This window comes from Pleurodeles waltl, chromosome 6 (genome assembly GCF_031143425.1).
Source record: "Pleurodeles waltl isolate 20211129_DDA chromosome 6, aPleWal1.hap1.20221129, whole genome shotgun sequence".
In the NCBI taxonomy this organism is placed as follows: Eukaryota; Metazoa; Chordata; class Amphibia; order Caudata; family Salamandridae; genus Pleurodeles; species Pleurodeles waltl.
Window position 1 is genome coordinate 1,506,788,687 of NC_090445.1, and position 22,669 is coordinate 1,506,811,355.

The window sequence follows — 22,669 nt, forward strand, 5'->3', positions numbered from 1 at the left end:
CAATATTGGGAATTGTCAGTGTCATTTTGGGGGTTTCTCATTACTGTTTGTAATTACTAGTCGCTATAGGTCATATAAGAGCAACCAAGGATCCATTTCCGTTCTTTTATCCGTCTTTTGGGACGAATACATTTTTTTTGCACATGACAAAAATTACACCGGAAAGCCCAGCGGATGATTCTATAAAACTAAGTGTGGGAAAAATACGCATTTGCTGAATTTCTGAATCTTTACTTCAAATGGTTCCAGGGGAAAGAAAGGTGTTAAGAAGATCTGTTGCTTCAGACCCTCTAAAACCACCCATCTGTTACTAGAGCCATATAAACTGAGTAGGATGCTGATATGTTGGTAAGTTTTTCATAAATCTGCATTATATTCTATACTTTTTGTTAAGCCCTCAAGCCTGGGATTCCCATATGCCATTGTGTTCAGGGTGACTAGGTGGTTCCATGTCACCGGTACACCACTTTTCCATTCTTGGACTTTGCTTTTGCACATCAGTGCATTATGGGAGTTGTAGTCTTGGATAATTTTACTTGTGCTAATTTGACCAACACACTCGATAACAATGATGTGTAAGAGCAAAGACCAGATATTGAAAAGTGGTGTCCTGGTGACATGGAGCCATCTAGTCACCCTAATGATGTCCCTTAGGGACATCAGGATTTCAGTACTGAGCTTTTACGTTGCAAAGCACTTAAACCCGGAAGTCAACTGCAGTTGAGTCAATTAAAAGTTAATCCAGAATACAGCTCTGAGAATAAATAAAATGTACCGGTACTCCAAGCATGAATGCATAATCAATCAGATTTGTCCAATGAATTCAGTGGTGAACATTCTAGGAAGGGAAAACTTTTTAAAAAACATGAAGGAACATATTTGGAGGGACGTAGCATGGATGAATAAATACTAAATATTAATCGTTTCCTGTAAACATTTTGAGTATTTTAATACATTTCATACATGCCAATAGAGTGGGTTCAGACGGAAGGTTCACGATGTTTGAATAAAGAAATTGCTTTATTTGACTTGTCTCCCGCATAAATTGCCTCTTCTTCCATAGTAGTCAATGGGAGTGTTACATTCTATCAATTTTGTCCAAAAATCTTCTACTTTCTTGTTCTGGAATGTTGGCATTTATGCATTCTTCGGTATTATTAAATGCTACAGTTTTGCGGCCACAAAATGTAACTTCCCGGCCTGGCCAACGCCAACAGCACTCTGCCTAAATCTGCCACTGCACGGGAAGAAGGCAGCATCCCAGCCTCGGGTCCTCCTTCTTCCGGCTCTCTGCCAGCTCTGCCTCTCCATAAATCAGAAGCACATCTCGCCTCGCGCTCCTTTCCTGAACAGATTGGATGTCATTATGCGCAGCTGAGCCCAGACGGGCTCCAGGGGAAAAGAGGGCTTTAGTGCAACACTCAGGAGCCATTAGAGGAAACACAGCCTGCGGTCCCGTGGCACTCTGGGATGTGTGAACAACACACACTCCGCCCTCCTATGTGCAAGGTCACAAGTGCCAGGTGTGGATGCGCAGGTGCACCCCTGGCACACTTTCAAGTTGTCATATGTCAGGAGCGAACACTTCATTCATTCCTGGTTCTTCTTTGCATTCTGATACCTGTACTTTAAAAAAAAAATGTTACTGCTCTAATTACAAGGCTATACTTACCAGAATGCACAGATAAAACTACAAACATGTCTGAACATCTTGGTACTGGTCACTCTAGGAAGTTGCGTTGTGAGTACACCATCAGATAAGTTTGCAGTCACAATTCCAAAACATTGCTTAAAGGTGCCAAGTTTGCCATGTCCATGCTAGTTAGGCAAGTCCCGTTTTTTCTAAGAATTCTAGGTCTTTTTGTCCTTTTTTTTTGCTGAGTTAAATAAGACTACAAGTACCAGAATTCTAAGAAAAATATTGGACTGGCTTAACTAGTCACACATGTACGTGGGAAAGTTAGCAGCTTTGATTGCTGCTTCTCTGGAATCTGGATAGAGCCGTAATAAGGTTACAGTGTATGTCCTGTATGGTTGGGTGCAGAGATATCTGATGAAAAATCAGTGTGTGCGGGGAAGAGACATGCTATGACTGATTGGTAGGACTTGGAAGTGTCTGTTACTTGTTCTGAAAGTTTAGTAAGGCTGAGTCTGCAGTTCTTTGGAAGGTCAATAAGGGTGGGTCAGGGTCGTGGTTAAAGTTTTCCTGGATGTATTGACCCTTGGGCATGGCTGACGTCTCATGTCAGTATTGGATCAAACCCTTGTTACATGGTACTAAACGTTTCAATCAATCAATCAATCAAGGATTTATAGAGCGCACAAATCACCCGTTAGGGTCTCAAGGCGCTGGGGGGGGGGGGAAGCTACTGGTCGTAGAGCCATGTCTTGAGGCGTTTCCTGAATGTCAAGAGGTCTTAGGTCTGGCGAAGGTGGAGCGGTAGGAAGTTCCAGGTCTTGGCGGCTAGGTGAGAGAAGGATCTTCCTCCGGTGGTGGTGCGGCGAATGCAGGGGATGGAGGTGAGGGCAAGGCTGGCAGAGTGAAGATTGCGGGTGGGGGTGTGGAAGGTGAGTCTGTCGTTGAGGTAGGCTGGGCCTGTGTTGTGGAGGGCCTTGTGTGGGTGGATGAGGAGTTTGAAGGTGATCCTCTTTGACACTGGTAGCCAGTGAAGGTCTCTGAGGTGGGGGGAAATGTGGTCATGGTGTGGGATGTCTAGAATGAGGCGGGCGGATGCGTTCTGGATTCTTTGCAGTTTTGATAGGAGTTTGGTTGTTATTCCTGCATATAGGGCGTTTCCGTAGTCCAATCGGCTGCTGACCAGGGCATGGGTGACAGTTTTCCTGGTTTCGACGGGAATCCACTTGAAGATTTTGGGGAGCATGCTGAGAGTGTTGTAGCAGGAAGAGAAGATGGCATTGACCTGCTGAGTCATGCTGAGTGTGGAGTCCAAGATGAAGCCTAGGTTGCGTGCTTGGGTGGTGGGTTAGGGCGCTGTTCCTAGGGAGGTGGGCCACCAGGAGTCATTCCAAGTTGAGGGGTTGGTGCCAAAGATGAGGATTTCTGTCTTGTCTGTGTTTAACTTGAGGTGGCTTGATTCCATCCAACTGGCGATGGCGTGAAGTCCATTGTGGAGGTTGTTCTTTGCAGTTGTAGGGTCTTTCATGAGGGAGAGGATGAGCTGAGTGTCATCTGCGTAGGAAACTATGTTGATGTGGTGGGTTCGTGCGATGTTGGCGAGGGGGGCCATGTAAACATTGAAGAGCGTGGGGCTGAGCGAATATCCTTGGGGAACGCCACAGCTGATTCTGGAAGCTTCCGACAGGAACGGTTGGAGGCAGACTCTCTGGGTTCTGCCTGAGAGAAATGATGATCCAGTCAAGTGCCTTGTCGCGGATTCCAGCGTTGTGTAGGCGTGTGCAGAGAGTGTGATGACATACCGTGTCGAAAGCCATTCCTGTGGTATTAAAAAAGCACATTTATTAGAAATAATCTTGATGTTCATGTATCAGCTCGTAAACATGAGTTGTTAACTCTCACCCATCATGTATCTAGCAAGCAAAAACCACAAGCATCGGCAAAGGCAATAGGTCTCAAATATATAATATGAGGCAAACTACTGGCTATGCCAACGCGTAAATCATTATTTTAAAAAATACAAGAAAAACTTATGAAAATACTGGAGGCAAAGCAAACGCTTACCATACAGAATCTTGAAACTGTACATCAAGTTTGATATGTTCAATTTTGTAACCAGCATGTGCTTTTCAAAAGATTTCACATAGAAAACTGAGGAGAGTTTATAACGAATAAGGAAGTGTCAGACTCTGTACAAAAGCTCATGCCAAGGCCTAATTCACTTTCCATTTGTTTAGGAAATTAATTAAATATACCTGTCATATGGTATTTCGCAGCAGCAGAGGCAGCAGATCTATGGCCTTCCAGAAGAAAAGACAACTCATTTTCAGTCATGCTAAATAAACATTTGATTCAAATGCAACTGAGTGACAGCATCAACCTGCTTCCCCCCTTTCCCATAAGTGCTGCCATTGTGTACCAAGGGCATATTTTCATGCAAGTGAAACACAGGAGATAAAACTGACCTGAAAAAAATGGGTATTTGTCAAACTCTGGCAAAATATATTTGTTGCTTTGCCTTACAGACAATCAGGGAGGGGTGGCGAGTAACAGTGGGAGAGCTGATGTGAGGGCAGTAGCAGCTCATATGGGAGAGGGCAAGAAAATACATTCATTGTAATATAAGGCTTAAAGGAAAATAAAACGTGGTGCCCTGATGAAAGCCTTGAAAGGAAAGAAGTAATCCAGTCTGAAGGACGGTAAAGAAGGGGCAAACACAAGAAGAGGAAGGAAAGAAATCTAACCAGAAGCAATCAAATGAGATTGACATGAAAGCTAACCAATGATAAGCAAAGGGCTGACCAAAAGCCTAATCTAAGTATTAGTAATGTACACAAACAGTGGTTGCAGTACATTAAAAAAAGTATGGGCACTATAATGCTGCATGCAGTGGTGGCGGGGTCAGTGAGCATGGGAGGGTGAAAGGTGTGGCTAAAAAATAAAATATTCTGTAAGATTTGTTTTGGTCTTTCGTCTTCAGGTAGCTACATATAAAATTGCACACGGCTTAAATGAGAAATTTAAGAGGTCTGGTTGTAACCAGAGATACACAGCCTTAAATCTTGGTTGGTGCAGTGGAGAATAGTCACTTGTGTATTTTTGGTGCTATGAGGTCACAGCCTGAGACAGAAAGCCCTGTGAAGTCATTATTTTAAACTTGCATTACACACAATGTAAAAGAGACTACTACACAATGCCCAAAAAGATGAAATGTTGCTTCCAAACTGGGCCGGCCATTAGCATGGGCGAGCTGGGCCCATGCCCAGGTCGCTGATGGTCAAGGGGGCGCACGGGCCTTTCTGTTTACAGGCCATACAACAGTCACTCTCTGATCTGATTTTGGTAAACTGCACTTTAATCCTTTTTTCCAGCTGCTCCCATCCTGCTTGTAAAACAACCTCCTCACTCCTCTCCCTTTCTCCCTTTTCTTATCCTGCTCCCCCACCAGGCCCCTCACCTTCCATTTGGTGCTGGTGTCAAAGAGGTTAATGGAAGGTGAGCAGAAGGCGGAGAGGTGTGTGCTAAGAGCAGGCCCATCACTGCTCTGTGTGAAACAGCCAGTGACTAACTTGTGCTTACAAGAGTCAACTACGAAGCCTGCCAGCAGCAGGAGGCAGGCAGGAGAGAGCAGCATACTGCCAGAGAGGTAGATAAGGTCTTGGGTCGCAGAGAACTCTCCATCCCTCCCCAACAACTTTGCTTCTCTTTTTACTCCTAGTTAAAAGGTAAAAGCGGAGTCAGTAGGGGGATGGGGCTTAGGCCCAGGGTGAGATCATAGCTCAAAAATGACTCTATGCTCATTGTGGCCATGTATTACGTTCTGTATTTTCTCTATGCAGTGTGGTATTTGCAGGTTTGTTTCCACTGCTAAGTACAGGACACTAAGTCACGAGATGCAAACTAAAATACGTATTTTCTAAGCTAACGTACTGACTCTATAGCACCCTTTACATTTGCTGACCAATCACTTACATACATTTGTATTTGTTTCAGGCAAGCAGGCACCCTGGCAAGAAGGCTTGTTTACTATTAAGCTCACTGCCCCCTTTTGTTTCACAGGACTGGAGACTGCTGGAATGACACTTTAGCAGGAACATTTAATATCAGTTAACCGTTTCAGGACAGTTGTCTTAAAAAAAAACCATGGGGAACGTTTTTTCATAAATTAAAAAATTAGAGGTATGTTGTACCCCTCCGATCCCGTCCACATCGACCACTGTACACAATGGATCTTCAACAGCAGACAGCTAAAACCTGTCTGTAGAAGAGGCGTAAAAATAGGGAATGGTGAGCATGTGGCCCCACTCTAATACCAATAAGTCCATGCAGGGCTGGCCTTAGCGCGGGGTGACTGGTGCAGCCGCACCTGGCCCTCACTTTGGTGGCAGGCGCTGTGTTGAAAAATAACATGGGTTTACAAGCACTTGAACTTCCTTGTGCCTTGTGCAGTTTTCAGCCAACAATAAAAATAATTCAAGAGATCTCTGGTAATCTGGTATTGTTCCTGCAGGTGAGAGATTGGAATTTTGTCTTATCGCAGTTTTGGCTCTTCATAGTAGCACAGAGGGTTAATGTGCCTCCTGCAAAGAACGTGTACCATGAAGATCACAGTATTGAATGTGAGTGAACTATTGGTAGATCTATAAACAAAATGAAATGTATATAGGAGAGGGGCTACCATTAGATAAGGGGCATGATTGGAGGCTGGTAGTGAGGGTATTCATGGAGACGGTCAATGGGGGGGGGGGGGGCAAAAAAGTCTGGTGCACCGGGTACCAACAGCACTAAAACTGGCCATGCAGTTCATCGTTCATTTACTGAAAATAGTATGCCCCACATATGAAACAGCCATCGCGACTGCCACACAAGCGAGTGATGGCAGGGTGCAGAGCTGTGAAGATGAAGAGCATGATGTGGTGTAGTGAAAATAGTAATCTGTCCATCTGAACTCACCACACAGAAAGACTCTGAGTCAACATAACAGCTTTACTATTTAGAACAAAGTCCACAGCATGTAAGCATTTGCACACAGCAATTCATTGTCAAACAGCAGAACCAGCATAAGATTCTGCAATACTCAAAACCCTTGTCCCAACCTAGCTGAAGACACATTCAAACAATATTGTGAAATGAAAGTAGTAGGCATAGCCCATGTGGCAGTCATGCAAATGTTTGTCAGGGAAACCCCTCTTTGTTTTCTGCAAGCCGCCGCCCCTCTTGTCAATTGCCTCAGAAAAGAAGGGAGAAGAGGACTCAGTAGCAGATAGGTTAAGGTATTAACTGAATATATCCACCCAATAATGATAGCCTCTGAAGATTAATCCCTTGAAGCTGAATCACAAAAGCCCCATATGTTTTGACAAATGCTGAGGGGGAACCTGGTTTGGCAGTTCTGGATGGATTGTTATAGGAGCACAACTAGGATTGTTTTGGATGAGGGCGGCTCATGTCTGATGGGGCATGGTGGGCAAAAAATCAGTGAACTAGATTGTGACCCAGGGTGCCTGCCAGTTGCTTAGATTAATCCAAGTAATCCACCCTTCACTTTTGCTCTTCTTAGGGTTATTGATAAGGCCACAGTGGTCGCAATCTATCTTTGTTTCTTTTTGTCAGGAACCTGCCAGCACGAAATTGTGATGGTCATTCCACGAGCATGCTGGTGGCGATGTACCAAAGGGCCCAGCTACTGGTGCATACCTATTCTTAACTTCGGAATTGTGGTAAATCAGCATTCGTTTTTCTCCTAGAGCCCGCACTTCTTAGATGGATCCCCTTTTTTGGGCGATTCATCTCGTAACTATCCCTCTATCGGTTAATGGGGCCATGACAATAGTACAAAATGTAAGTAAATCGCATGACGCATACTGTACAAAATGTCACCTCCCTCACCAATACCTACTGAGAGAGACACTGCCTTTTGTTGACGCCAGTTATGATTGAAAGTGTGCTGGGACCCTGCTAACCAGGCCCCAGCACCAGTGTTCTTTCCCTAAACTGTACCTTTGTTCCCACAATTGGCATAGTCCTGGCACACAGATAAGTCCCTTCTAAATGGTACCCCTAGTACCAAGGGCCCTGTTGCCAGGGAAGGTCTCTAAGGGCTGTAGCATGTCTTATGCCACACTGGGGACCCCTCACTCAGCACATGCACCCTGCCTCACAGCTTGTGTGTGCTGGTGGGGAGAAAATGACTAAGTCAACATGGCACTCCCCCCAGAGCGCCATGCCCACCTCTCACTACCTGTGGCATAGGTAAGTCACCCCTCTAGCAGGCCTTACAGCCTTAAGGCAGGGTGCACTTTACCACAGGCGAGGGCATATGCGTATGAGCTCTATGCCCCCACAGTGTCAAAGCAAAACCTTAGACATTGTAAGTGCAGTGGTAGCCATAAAGAGTATATGGTCTGGGAGTTTGTCAAACACGAACTCCACAGTTCCATAATGGATACACTGAAATCTTGGAAGTTTGGTATCTACTTCTCAGCACAATAAATGCACATTGATGCCAGTGTGGGATTTATTGTAAAATGCACCCAGAGGGCATCTTAGAGATGCCCCCTGAATACCATTCCGACTCCTAGTGCTAGGCTGACCAGTTTCTGCCAGCCTGCCACAACCAGACGAGTTTCTAGACACATGGGGAGAGTGCCTCTGTCACTCTGTGGCCAGGAACAAAGCCTATACTGGGTGGAGGTGCTTCTCACCTCCCCCTGCAGGGACTGTAACACCTGGTGGTGAGCCTCAAAGGCTCATGCCTTTTGTTACAGAACCCCAGGGCATCCCAGCCAGTGGAGATGCCTGCACCTCTGGCCACTGCCCCCACTTGTGGCAGCAAGGCAGGAGACGATAATGAGAAAAACAAGGAGGAGTCACCCACCAGTCAGGACAGCCCCTAAGGTGTCCTGGGCTGAGGCAACCCCTGCCTTTAGAAATCCTCTATCTTGAGATTGGAGGATTACCCCAATAGGATTAGGGATGTGCCCCCCTCTCCTAAGGGAGAAGGCACAAAGAGGGTGTAGCCACCCTCCAGGACAGTAGCCATTGGCTACTGCCCTCCTGACCTAAACCCACCCCTAAATTCAGGACTTAGAGGCAACCCAGAACCAAGAAAATCAGATTCCTGCAACCTACACAAAGAAGAAGGACTGCTGACCTTAAAGCCCTGCTAAGACGATGGAGATGACAACAGTCTTGGCCCCAGCCCTACCGGCCTGTCTCCAGACTCAAAGAACCTGCACAGCGACGCATCCGACAGGGACCAGCGACCTCTGAGGACTCAGAGGACTGCCCTAAACCCCAAGGACCAAGAAACTCCTGAGAACAGCGGCACTGTTCAACAACAGCAACATCTTTGCAACAAAGAAGAAACTTTTAAAGAACTCACTCTTCCCGCCGGAAGTGTGAGACTTCACACTCTGCACTCGACGCCCCCGGCTCGAGCTTCAGAGAACCAACACTGCAGAGAGGACTCCCAGGTGGCTGCGACCTCATGAGTAACCTGAGATGACCCCTTTCAACCCCACAGCGACACCTGGAGAGATGATACAGAGGCTCCCCCTGAACGCGACTGCCTGGTAACAAAGAACCCAACGCCTGGATCAAGCACTGCACCCGCAGCCACCAGGACCGAAAGGAACCAACCTTCAGTGCAGGAGTGACCAGCAGGCGGCCCTCTTCCTACCCCAGTCGGTGGGTAGCCCGAGAAGCCCCCCTGTGCCCTGCCTGCATCGCCTAAGTGACCCTGGGGGCCACCCATTGCTTTCTATAGCAAACCCGACGCCAACTTTGCACACTGCACCTGGCAGCCCCTGTGCCGCTGAGGGTGTGTTTTGTGTACCTGTTTGTGTCTCCCCCAGTGCTCTAAAAAAAAAACCCTGGTCTGCTCCCTGAGGACCCGGGTACTTACCTGTCAGCAGACATGAACCGGAGCACCCCTGTTCTCCAGAGGCGCCTATGTGTTTTGGGCCTTCCTTTGACCTCTGCACCTGACCGGCCCTGTGTTGTTGGTGCAGTGACTTTAGGGTTGCCTTGAACCCCCAATGGTGGGCTGCCTCTGCCCAGGAAACTGAACTTGTAAGTGCTTTACTTACCTCAGAAACCTAACCATACTTACCACCCCCCCAAACTGTTGATTTGTGCACTGTGTCCACTTTTAAAATAGCTTATTGCCATTTTAACCTATACTGTGTGTTCTACTGCTCTAATTCAAAGTTCCTTACTTACCTGTGTGGAGTACCTTGCATTTTATGTATTTACTTCAAATCTTGTGGTTCTAAAATAAATTAAGAAAATATACTTTTCTATATGAAAACTATTGGCCTGGAGTTAAGTCTTCGAGTGTGTGTTCCTCATTTATTTCCTGTGTGTGTACAACAAATGCTTAACACTACCCTCTGATAAGCCTACTGCTCGACTACCCTACCACAAAATAGAGCATTAGTATTATCTAATTTTTCCACTATCAACCTCTAAGGGGAACCCTTGGACTCTGTGCACACTATCTCTCACTTTGAGATAGTATTTACAGAGCCAACTTCCTACAGACACCCTGTTATCACCCAAAATACATTGGATTGGATTAAGGACAGAAATTGGAATTTTGGCTTATGGCGTGCATACCGGTTCAAATGTGCAAATATCCATTCCATGTGACTACTAATTTCTAAAGTGTAACAGGAAATATATAATTGGAGGGAGAATGAAATGACTTTTAAGGCAGATTTGTGGCCGGATGTATTAAGAGTAGCAGATATTTGGCGGAGCCCTGGTACGTTATTGTGAGCCTTCTCTATCTTGTTTGCAAGGGCATATCTTAGGGATATGGGAGGGTGGGTTGTCATACACCACAAACATGTACATTTTAAGGCCCGGAAGCAGTCGGAATAACTGTACAACATCTGCACTGACACAGACAGGCATGTGCCTCTGAATCCTTGAAGTGTTGGTTAAAAGTTACCCCTCCTCACTCCCACAGACAGACAGTGATTAACATCTTTGAGTCCTGCAGGCTCTGCTGTGAAGTTCATATTTAAATTTACTCATTAAGGTGGAGCATGCAAGCGCTCTGGCCTGTTGTAATCTTTCTGTGGGCTTTTAACCACGCCCACTCTTGCTATTCATTCTTTGTTGTGCTTGTATTAAATGCTTCATTTTTATTGATGCATTTTATAAAATGTTCCTCCTTTGTGTGCTGAGTTCCCTCCGAGGTTATTTCACTAAGTGGCAACATCACAAAATAAAATGATGGATGTAGTGTTGAAACTTTTCAACCACTCACCCCCAGTCACAGATCTGAATTTAATCCATCTTATTTTTTGCCTGCCACATCACCCCAGTTCGGACCCAGCTATATGCAAATCAGCCTTGACCCTGCTCCCTGTGGGAGCAGTCCAGCCCGAACTGCCAAGGCTGGCCCTCCCAGGACAGGATTCAAGCATCCTAGGGCCAGTTTCAGGATATAACCCTTCATCAGCCAGGCTAGCTTGAATCCGGTGGTGGAGCAAGAAAGGGACCACGTCTGGCATACCCTAGCCACTTAGGGCACACAAGGCAACATCACAAAATAAAATGATGGATGGAGTGTTGAAACTTTTCAAACATTCAACCTCAGTCACAGATCTGCTTTTTAATCCATTGTTAGTTTGCTTGCCACGTCACCCCAGTTCGGACCCAGCTATATGCAAATCAGTCTTGACCCTGCTCCCAATGGGAGCAGTCCAGGCCAAAGTGCCAAACCAGGTCCTCCCTGGACAGGATTCAAGCATCCTGGGACAGGTGTCAGGGTATCACTCTTCATCAGCCAGGCCAGCTTGAATCCAGTGGTGCAGCAAGCAAGGGACCCACACCTGGGCATACCCTAGCCTCTTAGGGCGCACAAGGAAACACACAAAATAAAATGATGGATGGAGTGTTTAAACTTTTCAACCACTAACCCCCAGTCACAGATCTGGGTTTAATACATTGTTATTTTGCTTGCCACGTCACCCCTTTTCGGACCCAGCAATGTGCAAATCAGTCTTGACCCTGCTCCTTATGTGATCAGTCCAGCCCAAACTGCCTGGACCTGGCCTGGCAGTTCGGGCTAGATTGTTCCCATAGGGAACAGGGTCAAGACTGATTTGCATATGGCTGGGTTCAAACTGGGGTGGCATGGTGAGCAAAAGAACGATAGAATAAACCCAGATCTGTGACTGGGGGTGAGTGGTTGAAAAGTTTTAGCCCTCAGATCATCATCCTTTTGGATTTCACTAAGTGAACACTTCTGCTTGTCATCACACTACGTAACGCTTCCTCCTGTTACAGGGTGTGATGACCACTCCTCCAGATTCAGTTTGCCTTTCATCTCAGCCACGATCCTTTCTAGACATTTACACAGAGAGAAAATAACTCTTGCACTCACGCTCATGGCGGACGTGGCGCTTTGAATTGACTTGCTTCTGTCAACTGTTTTTACTTTTCATTTTCAATTTATGTGGCAAGAAAAGTCCAGTTAGGAATTTACATCGCTAATAGCTCTAACTCGAGCAAACGCAAGACCCATTGCATTGCAAATGCTTGTTTTTGATCTTGTAACTTGAAATTGTAAATGTGTGTTTTATAAAAATGTGTAATGTCAAAAGTAACCGTGCTTCAGGGTACTGTCTAGTAATGTTGCTATTCCTTACATCCTCAACACATTTGTTAGGTCTCTCCTGAGACAGTGCATGCACTGTTGCTTGCAATATATTTTGTTTCTTAAAAGAAATCTAAAAACAGCTCAGAGCTCAGCCACTGCTTACCATTAGTTGGATTCCTTTTCACTCTCATTTCCTTGCTCCTCATTGGTCAGCCCCTTTAGGTTTCGTTTTCTCTTGGTGTATTTTTTTCAACATATGGAGCATGAACAAAGAACTGCTTCATTTCAGGGCCCAGTGTTCTTCCACTGGGCTTTCGCTTTTGGAGTTTCTTGTTTATGCTACTTGTAGGCACTCCACAAGAGTGTATCTGTTTACAGGCCATATTCCACCCTCCGTGCTCTGCTTCATTGCTTGCTTGTTGCTCTGTTGCTGTCTGTCATCATGCTTGCTCCACTCACCCTCTTTCCGCTCTTTGTCGTTGTGCTGCCCCCTCCAGCTTCCCCCTGTTTCTCTGTCATCTTACTGCTCCTTCCGCCCTCTTGTCACTGTCCTTTGTTTCGCTCGCCTCTTCTCAGCCCTCTTCCCAGCCCAGGTTGGTTTGCCCACACTTGCCATAACAAAAAAGCCCTATGACATGGCCAGTGCTGTCCAGTGGCCAGTACTGTTTATCCCGTAATTGAGAGTTCCCCACCACCCCAGCTTTTGCGCACCTTCTGCCTGTTACTTCTTTTGTGCTTGATGGCTCTTTTTCCAGTAGTTCCCTGGTCAGTTTCTCTGTTATCTCAGCAATCCGTACAGCTTGTGGCCTATGGTTTCTTTTAGATGCTATATACAGAGTACGTTGGTACTGAAATGAAGCCAAGCCTCCCTTTCTGTAGTCACTTTCATTGTTAGTTAAGTGGCGCTGGTTCACATCACTAACTGAAGCATGCACCAAGTGACAGAGATCTGCATGTGAAGTATACAGTCTTCAAACCTCATAAGCTGTACTCATCCTAAACTGTGCACTGAGAGGATGGACAGTTATGTTCCTATTGTCCAGTTACTGCTGAGATAGTGAATAATCCACCAAGGCAGGTCTACAGAGGTAAATGGCAGCCACAAGCCTGTCAAGTAGCTTAGCCAGTCACTGTATATGAACAATCTGCTGTGATTTCCATGTGATTGCGGGTGAACAAAACCTGTTTACAGATGTGTGGGTGTGTACCTATGAGTGTGACGATACTGCCAGGGCTGGTGGCTCCTAGTGCAACTTTCTTTGTCGCCTCCACCTCCCTCCCCCCGAGACCTCCTTGTCCAAGGATTCCTTTACAACCACCCTCCAAGGGTGCCTCTCATCTCTCCATAGTCCTTCACTTACATACATTTAATTTTCTTTTATAGCTCTACTCATACCAATGAGGGGACTCAAAGAGCTTTACAGCACACACATATTATACTGAGACAATGAATCATACATGTCTAAATCAGTGTTAATGAAATGTTACATAATGCAATGAGGACTACTAAGTGTTGTAGTCACATGTCATTCATATTGGTCGGCATTATATTTTAAATGTATTTGGTCAGGAGATGCACACACTCAAGATTTAAAATGTAGCACAGTGGTTGGGATTGGCTGTACTAATAAGAATGTACTTCTTCCCAAATGAACCCTCTTTTGCAATGTTAGAAATGGGGTTTATAGTTGACAGTGGTTTGCATCCTGTCCAACTACGGACCCTCACCCTAGTCAGGGCAAAGGAGCCACACAGCTAAGATAACCACTGCTCACCCCCTTGGTAGCTTGGCTCAAGCAGTTAGGCTTATCTCAAAGGCAATGTGTAAAGTATTTGTACATACACACACACTTTAACACAGTGAAAAAACTACAAAAGGACTCCACACCAGTTTAGAGCAATAGCCATTATTTATCTGAGTAAATCAAGACCAAAACAAATAAAATCCCAAAAACAAAAGTCAAAATTTCTCTTTTTAAAAGTTTAAGCAGGACTTAATCCATAGGAATCAATAGATGTATCTCTTTAGTTCAAAGTACCTGGGATGCGTCAACAACCAAGACGATGCAAGCCACATGGGAGGTGAGGTGCCGGAAAAGCAAAGTGATGCGTCAGTTCTTTACTGCAAAGGGGAGGTGATGCGTTGATTCTTTCCTCGCAGGAAAGGCGATGTGTTGATTTTTGGACACAGGGCCTTGGTTCTTTACTAGGGTGCGGGGTTGCAGAAAAATTGGTGAAAAGGGACAATGTGTGGAAAATCCAGACATGGAGTGCTGACGGGACCACAGTGATACAGGGGCTGTGTCAATTCTGCAGCCGCGAGACAGGTGCTGCATCAATTCTCCAGCTGTGGGGCAGGTGCTGCATCAATTCTTCAGCCTCGAGACGTGCTGCATCGATTCTTCCCACGCAGCACGTTGATGCATGTGTTTTCTCCTTCAGATCACCAGCTTGCACTTCCAAGGGCCCAGGGACTGGAGCTGGCACCACTTGACATGTCAGGACTCTCAGCAGAAGAACCCAGGCACGGGCAGATGAAGTCTTCGTTGTCCCTGAGACTTCTTAACAGGGGACAAGCTTAGTCCAAGCCGTTGGAGAACCTTTGGAAATAGGACGTAGAAAGCCAAGTCCAGACCTTTCACTCCCAGGACGGAAACAGCAAGCAGCAGACCAGCACAACAAAGCAATAAGCAGAGTGGCAGTCCCTCCTACAGCATCCAGCTCTTCTTCCTGGCAGAATTTCCTCAGTCCAGAGCGATTCTAACTATGTGATGTCAGTGGTCCAGTACCCATTTCTGTCTTTGAAGTAGACAACTTCAAAGGGAAGTCTTGGTAATGCACACAACCCTGTTTCCCCTGCCCTGGCCTCATACACACTCCAGGGGGTAGGTGACTGCTTTATGTGAGGACAGACACAGCCCTATTCAGGTGCAAGGGTCAGCTCATCCCACCACTCTAGCTCAGGAAGACCCATCAGTCTGGTGATGGGCCATAAGGATATGCAGTGCACACTTCATCTCCCTTTGTGTGACTGTCTAGAGTAAATGCAGAAACAGCCCAGCTGCCATCCTGACCCAGCCGTGTATTCAGCAGACAGGCAGAGGCACTGAATGGTTAAGCAAGAAAATTCCCACTTCCTAAAATTGTAATTTTCAAACATACAATTCACAAACCAGCTTCACCAAAATATGTATTTTTAAATTGTGAGTCCATAGATGCCAAACGCCATAGCTCTGTCTGCTCCCAATGAGAAATTATACTTAAAAGACATTTCAAGGCAATTTCCAAGTTACCCTATGGGAGAGATAGGTCTTGCAATAGTTAAAACCGAAATTAGCAGTTTTTCACTATCAGGACATGTAAAACACACCAGTACATATCCTACCCTTTAAATACACTGCAGCACCCCACCCATGGGGCTGCGGTGGGCCTACCTTTTGGGATGACTCAGAGGTAATAAAAGAGAGCGTTTGGTTGCCAGGTCGATATGGCAATTTAAAACAGCACACACAGACAATGCAGTGGCAGGTCTTGGACCTGTTTGCATGGCTACTCATGTGGGTGGCACAATCAGTGCAGCAGGCCAACCAGGAACATTTGATTTACAGGCCCTAGGCACACCTGGTGCAATATACTAGGGACTTATAGTAAATCAAATATGGCAATCATGGAGAAACCAATCACCAATACATGTTAGACAGAGAGCATATGCACTTTAGCCCATGGTTCTAAAGCCATCAAAAATAGGTCAGAAGAAATAGGAGAATGAAGGCAAAAGGTTTGGGGATAACCCTGCAAAAGGGCCAGGTCCATCAAGCAATATCAGGAGTCAAGGGAAAAACATAATTTTCTAACCTATATCTTGTAGTTTGAATTTAACTCTTTGATGCTAGTTCCTATTGCATTGTGCTATTAGGATTGCGACTGATGAACTGTAAGTAACCAAAGGATGCCTGTAACAAAAGCAGTGAACCACTGAGCTATCTACATAAAAAACATTTCTGTTATCTGTATAGTTCATGTGCTTTGCAGCGGACACATTAACCCTCTGCACTACTTTATGGTGATTTAAAAAAAACACTAGACAAAACTCTGATCCTCTCCAGCATCATAAGAGTTAGCTTAACATTTGTAATATTGCATGAAAGTTGCTGAACACAGAGGAAACTCTGCAGCTGATGCTTCTATCTCCATCAGACATTTAAAAATATAGCATCCTAAGTGCTCTGCGCCAAGTGTAGTGATACTGGTCCCACTGTCCTAAAGCTGGTCCTGGGTACTGTAGTTTATAGATGGGTTGACAGCTCTGATCTTGTTTTGTCTGATTGTAACTGCAAGAATATGTCTGGTAACAAGGTGAACACATGTTCTCAATGCATGGTAACACATGTATTGGCTTACCTCATCAAAATGTCATGTAACAAACAAGAGGGCAGAGGGCAAATGCTTGTTACATTTGTGATCCCAAACTAACCACTGGCAAGATATTTTCCCGAGACAATAGGGTCCATGTAACGAAATTGGGGGTTATGTCATATAGTCCTTTGAATTACAAGGATTACCACCATCAGTGGGGTCACACAGACCCCTGAAGCCCCAAGGCCTTCTGCTCCCCCCAAAGCCTTCAGGACAGCCATGTCCAGCCCAAGGCCAATGAATGTCTGTTAGATATGTAAGACTTTAGGGCCCCTCATCACATTCTGATGGGGTGGCCTCATCAGTTTGCATTATGCCAAAGACCACCATAGCAAATCTTAGGGAAGAATTATCAAGGAACAGGGAACACAAACACTTGTTCCAACACCAAATCTCAATTGATGAAAGTGCCTCAATTCTTATCATAGTAGTCAATGGGTAAGCACTCATTTGCAGATGATCGTATCCTCGGAAATTCTGCACTTAGGGTAAAATTGGCTCTACGTTGATTATTTCCAGAAAAATATTTATTTACGTGCAAATGGATGTTGGAGTAGGCTTGAGTGGAACTCGTGAAGGTTCACTCCGTGGAATTCTCAAAACTCGCTGAGATTCCACAGAGTTCTGCGAGGGGTGGAATTTTGTTACTTCGCACTGATTTTTAGCCACGGAGCTTGTCCCGCATTGTAAAATAAGTGCAAACTGCAGCATAAGGTGCGCTAGAGGGCGCTGCTTCTTCCAGTCACTAGAGTAGATTTTCTACTCGAGCTGGAGCCTTCTTACTGTGAGCGGTAACTATCTGAACGCGAGCAATAACGACCTCCGGCTAACACCCATGTTGAGAAATCATGCTCGGACTCGTTCACATAATGTTGGTGAGCTGCACGTGATGAAAATCTCCACCACGCGCAGAATGGCCAAAACTCCACAAACTCTGCCAGCGGAGCGGAGTTTACTGCCCACCCCTACTTTAGATTCCTCTACAGTGACTGTGAACCATGGACCTACAATGTTGTTTTTTAGTGCCTATGAACAGAATAAATGATTGACAAGTGTAATGCACAATTATTCTTTCTTGCTGGTGCCAATGTCTTTCCAGTATGCTTTTACCTATGGTTTCATATGTAAGATTTTACAACTATAAAAACGAGCATTGACAAAGCCAATAGGTCTCTCTTATGCAAGACATATTGGCTTTGTCAGTGTCTTTTTAACCATGTTGTACAGCAGTGCAGGCCATGCAGCATGGTTGAAAGCTTTAAAAAAATGCTTTGATATGGCCAGCGTTGACCTCATCAACGCTGCTTTAAAATTTACTTCCAACCATGATGCATAGCATCCACGCTGCTGTACAACATGGCAAAAAGAACACTGGAAAAAGCCAAATTGCTCTTTTATTTGGCATTGTCAATGTTTTTTAACCCATGAAGTACAGTAGCGTGGGCACTGTGTAGCATGGCTGAAAGTTTTTTACAAAAAGAAGCACTATGATGCAGCCAGCGTTGACGGTGCCATAGCACTTTTTTAAATCTACTTTCAACTTTCAACCATGCTGCGCAATGCTGTACAATCTGGAAAAAAAATCACTGACAAAGCATATAGACCAAGGATAGCTGACACCTACTAGCATAGCCAATGTTTGTTTTGTAAACCAGTTCCAACAAACACTTCATGCACACAGTGTTTTTTTTTTTTTTTTTTCGCACCTCATATTCCTGCTGATATCTAAATGTTATTGGTAATATTACGGTAAGGCTACATGAAATGCTGCACGTGAAAATAATATTAGGGGGATGTTGCTCACCTTCTTAAAATAACACAGACAAATGTGCAGGCGCACACACCCACAACACACACATGCATGAACACACACACAAGCTCTCTCTCTCGCACACACATTCTTTCTCTCTCTTCTTCTTTGTACATTAGATGTGTCAACCTATAAAGCTAGCTTTCTGGCTTTGAAGCCTGCGACTGGCACTGTACAAACAGATCACAATGTCAAACACTCAGGCTGCTGATCCAGTTCATTGGATTCGGAGCCTGTGGCCTGCAGGTGTCAGTTTATAGCACGTGCCGCAGGTGCCACAACCCACCAAACTATCTCCCTGTCATTGTACTCTGCGGCCTGTAGGCTGCAAACAGAGCACTGCAGTAGCCTTTCCACCATCCCAGCTGTCTTACTGAGAATCTGCCATCAGAAAGCGTACACGTTTACCAGTCATGTGCTCAATTTATTGCCCTATTTTCTCAAGCTGTTTTTGGAGTCCTCAATTCTTGGCTAAAGGACTTGAAGAATGTTTAGAACACATTCCTCCATCTTACTAGCACCCCTGACTTTAGTCCCTCCCAATGCCTTCCTCCACTCCTACAAGCCACTCTGCACGTTTTACCCTTGGTTTTTGTTGCGTACACAGCAGTGATTTTCGGGGAAACACAGGATAACCTCCCTAAATTTCAAGAAAAAAGATTTTTCACTGCTTGTTTGCTTTCCTTTATTTCAGCATTCATCCATCTAATACTATCTTTGAAAAATAAAGACAAGCGCAGCGGGTTGCGGCAACCAAATCTACATCCCTCTTCAAAAGGCACAGTTGGACACTTAAATGATCCAGTAGGATTTAGAGTGGAAAATTGCCCGCTCAACTATAACGTGCGCTGCTGTGGTGCGTGGTCCAAAATTTCAAATAGTGCACCTGTGACATTAGATAATAAATAAATAAAACAGGGACAGCAAGCCCCCCCCCCCCCCCATCTTCAGGGGCTTTCTAAGCATCTCTCATCACACTCTAGGATGTCCCACACAGTAGTGGCTGCTACCAGGCAGGGCTGGTGAAGCAGCGTACATTAATTAAAAAAAAGCACTTACCTGCTGCCTCGCCTCTGCCGCGACCGCCGCCTCGCCTCTGCTGCTGCCTCGCCTCGGTGCTTCCTTTTCTCCCCTCAACACCCAATAATAGATGCTAATCTCATAATGCTACACAGCATGTGAGAAGCGCTGGGATTGGCCTGAGCAGGCTGAAATGCCACTCAGAGGGAGTAGGAGCATGCACTTGTTCTCCATCCAACTGTGTAATACAGCTCGGGTGGAGAGTTCTATAAGCACGTGTCAGTTTGACCAGTCTCAGACAGCCGGCCAAACTGACATACGCACTTAGACTGCAACACTACTCCACCTCCCGCCTGACGCGGAAGATGATGGCCTCGCCCGCCCTAGCCAGCAGAAAAATAACATTATAATTGCGTATTATCATTTTATTTTTCTGCTGCCGCTCCTTCTTCACAGTGAGGGGGCCTCCTCTGCCCCCACCACAAATCAATTGCAGAAATACCTGCCCAAAAAAAGATTAATGGTAGGCGGATTAGTATATGGGCAAATAACTAAAGAAATTTCTGGAGCAATGTCATCTTACTGAGGGACGCTTGCCCCATCATGAAAAGTGGCAGCTGAATCCACTGCTCAAGCGTCATGCCAAAATTGTCCTTGATGGGGCCATCGGGCTTGCAGGTGACTCAAGGCTATCCAGACTACATTGTAATGGATAGTCGAGTAACGGTACAATAAAGCAGCCTGTAAGAGCCAAGACCTCAGACTTAGTCAAATTGATTTGCAACACTGAATGGTTCCCAAATCATATGACTTCTCAGATAACGGAAGACAAATTCTCCTCGGGATACTGCACATACAGGATCCCATTCTCTGCATATAACAAGGTCATCAATGAGTTGTTCCCGCGTCACAGAGGATGCTGCAAATGCAGGTCCTGAACATAACACGCCAGCAGCTCAATTGCCAGTGCAAAAATCAAGGGGTACCCTGACGAGACCCCTTTCCAAAACAGAGCGACACAGAATATGTTCTCTTTACCCTTACTCTGACTATGGAGAACCATAGGGAAAATCAATAGGTGACTGAAAGTAGCCTCCCGGGCATAATCATCTGAGGACCTCCCTCATGAACAACCACTCCAGCGATTCAAACGCTTTTTCCTGCCACAGACGGCAGCAGCAAGTCTACCCTATGAAGGATCGTTGTCAGTGTTCTAAGATTGAAGGCTGTTGCTCTTTCGGGTATTAATCAGGCTTACTCCGGTAGAACCAGATTTTGCATGAGTGGTTGGGGGTGCAGTGCTATTATTTTGGCTGCTATTATGTTATCAATATTTATCAGTGATAGTGGCCTGTAAGGAGTACACAGTTTTGGCTATTTGTTTGGCTTTAACAACACAATTATAACTGCCTCCATTGTGGTGGGTGGTAAGCTGCCATTAGTTATGGTAGTATTGTACACATCTAAGAGCTGAGGCACTAGTAAATGTATGTATTCTTTATAAAATTCTACATCTTCACCCTGAGTACTGCCACTAGAGAGAGTCACTATCACCTGTTTGATATTCTCTAGCTTTATAGGAAAATTGAGCATTTCTTCATCCTCGCCATGTATCCAGGCCAAAGCAACCTGCTAAAGATAAGCTGCTGCAGTGGTGCTGCCAAATGGATGCTGGGAGTATAAAGACACTCTTTGAACTGCTAAAATACAACCAGAATGTCAGTGGGAGCAGAAGGGACTGTTTTTCTGCCAGGGCTAATGCCTGTGATCCTCCCTGACACATGAATTGCTTTAGTCACCCAGGCTAATATTTTGACAGGTATGTCCCCATCACCAAACCGAAGTCCGCAGGCCCTTCAGCCTAGGTAGAGGATCTCCCATTCAGCCTCTTCATTGAAGTTGACTAGAGCTTTGCGAATCCTGACTCATGTTACTTCATTTTTGGTAGCAGCAAAAAGAACAGATGATGGATGGAATGCCGAACAATACAAACATTCACCCCCAGTCCCAAAGATCAGAGTTTAATCCATCATTTTTTGCATACCACACCACCCCAATTTGGACTCAGCCATATGCAAATCAGTCCCCATGGGAACGGTCCAGCCCGAACTGCCATGCCAGGTCCTGCTTTGTGACTGGGGTGAATTTTACATTGTTCAGCATTCCGTCCGTCATCTGTTCTTTTTCTTTTGATGCCCTAAGTGGGCAGGGCATGCCCAGATGTGGGTCCCGTACTTACTGCGCCACTGGATTCAAGCTAGTCTGTCTGATGAGGGGTGATACTTTGAAACCGATCCCAGGATGCTTGTTTCCGGTCCAGGGAGGATCTGGCCTGGCCATTCGGGCTGGACTGTTCCCAAATTTTGTGAGGTCTGGATAGGCTGGTGGTGCACATTACCGGATGGAGATCAACCACCTCCAGCAAAAGCTTGAAAAGAGGAAAGAATGAAGCAGCCCACCATCCTGCATTCAGTAGATTCAAGACGCAACACCCCCCTCTCTAGGTGCAGCAGGTTCATACTTCCCACCAGTGTCTCTGCACCACTTGTCAGGGAGTCACTGGACTGTATCCCCACTTTGCCAGTAGAGGGTTTGAGTGGAGTAGTGGGAGTAAGTTTTTATCCACTCTATCACGAAGTCTCCAAGCAGCCAGGACGTTATGGGGCGCAGGGTGCAGGGAAACAGGCCCTCGTAGACAGTCCATCGGGCAGCAACAATAGTGGGCCTCGATGTGCACAGTCAAAACACTTGCACCACGCTCACTTCTTGTTAAATCAAGCCACAGGTACCATGCAGCTCAGACCCACAACAGTCCAAGGTGGGGGTACCCGGTGGGCATGCTTAGCCATCCGCCCAATGGCAGTACTAGGCCTTCACTGGGCCCAACCAACAAGCCCTTGGTCTGCTCGAAAGGCCAAGCCAAACTGCCACAGTGTCGTCCAACTCTACTGCCTTACCTTCTCCAGCAAGATCCCTTCACAACAGGTCCGGTAGAGTCCGGGAAGGAGGGATCTGACTAGAAACGCCACTTTGACCTTCTAGATTGGGGAAAGGTGCAAATGTATTTAAAGTGGGCCGCCAGAGCTTGTAATCTGGGCGGCCATCTTCACTGCCGGCTTTCTGGCGCTACCTAATTCTATCTTTGAAAAATGTTCTAATCTCTGTGGCATGA

General features: G+C 45.7%; 1 long non-coding RNA gene across 1 annotated transcript in view; it reads right to left on the minus strand.

Annotated features, from left to right (window-relative positions):
• Window positions 1-974: 974 nt before the first annotated feature.
• LOC138301002 (uncharacterized) overlaps window positions 975-22,669 on the minus strand; it is a 90,559-nt gene continuing 68,864 nt past the window's right edge. The window contains exon 4 of the long non-coding RNA XR_011205050.1: window positions 975-3,455. This is a non-coding gene — a long non-coding RNA (uncharacterized lncRNA). The remainder of the gene's footprint in view (window positions 3,456-22,669) is intronic.